This window comes from Glycine max, chromosome 3 (genome assembly GCF_000004515.6).
Source record: "Glycine max cultivar Williams 82 chromosome 3, Glycine_max_v4.0, whole genome shotgun sequence".
Taxonomy (NCBI): domain Eukaryota; kingdom Viridiplantae; phylum Streptophyta; class Magnoliopsida; order Fabales; family Fabaceae; genus Glycine; species Glycine max.
Window position 1 is genome coordinate 27,348,128 of NC_016090.4, and position 1,369 is coordinate 27,349,496.

The window sequence follows — 1,369 nt, forward strand, 5'->3', positions numbered from 1 at the left end:
CCTTGGATCTTCTTCATTAATGAAGTCATTTGCTTCTTGAAGATCAATGATAGTGGAATGGAGAAGGAGGAAAGGTGATTGGAGATGCCACTTAAAGGAGAAGATGATTTGAGAATAAGCTCACCACCATAGAAAGCCATGGATAAGAGCTTGAAGGTAGGAGAAGGTGAGTGGAGGGAGAGGGAGAGAGGGGGCACGGAATTTATGCCTCAAATAAGGTCTGAACTTTGAAGTGTAATTTCTCAAATGATCTAAGTTAAAAAAATGCACACACAAAACCTCTATTTATAGCCTAAGTGTCACACAAAATTGGAGGAAAATTTGAATTTCTATTCAAATTTCACTTAAATTTGAATTTGAATTTGTGGAGCCAAATTTGGAGCCAAAATTTCACTAATTATGATTAGTGAATTTCAGCTATGGTTCAGCCCACTAATCTAAGTGATGTGCCATCATTTTCTTCTATTTTCTAAACCTTTTTTGCACCATTTTAATTACTGATTGGTCTTAATTGTCAATTAATCAGGCAGTTTTATTATTTGGGCTCATTTAGCTAATTTGATGTTTTTAATCTAATTTCAGGAATTAATGAAACATTGGGCTTAATCCGGATTTTGGTTATGGACTTGAAGAGGGCAAATAAAGCAGCGCTTACCTTAGTTAATTTCTAATTAGGAAATTTCGCAATTTTATTTTATGTTGTTCAGTGTTTATTTCGTTTTGGGCCAGAGTATTGTAATAAGGCCCAGTGACTTTGAGTGACTCTTTTTAAATAGCAGCCTTGGGATTCGTGCAAGGCATTCTGTTATGCTATTTTCATTATTCAGAGCTTTGGTTTTAGGTTTTCACGTTTTTCTGTTTCCTTGTTACGGTTTTCGTTCTTAATGCAAATTTCCGTTTTCTGCTTCTAATTACGAGTTCATTCTTGCTTCTTCTTCTACTTTCATTTACGTTTCTGTCTCATTTACGTTTCTACTTCATGTTTCATTTGCGTTTTCTGTTTGAATCCATGGAAGGCTAGATTTTCTGGTGTTGTTTCCTTTTGAGGACGAAGCCCAACTCTCTTTGAGGTTTCGCTTGTAATGTGGTTTCCTGGCAGTTTTCCCTTCACCAGTTATCCCAATTTCGTGAACATTAATCAGTGCACGCTTCGTGTTCGATTAATTGCCTCTGAGCCTAACTTGCGTTCATGCTTAATGGACGAAGGGCTAACTGGTGTATGTGGTGCCTAATCACGTATTGAAAACCCTAAGTTGATTTTCGCTTAGTAAATTGAAATAGGGTTGGATTAAGTGGTTGACTGTTAAGGACGAATTCTCCATAACCCAGGATAAGAGAATGGCTTCTGAATACGCGGACTCGCTTCCAC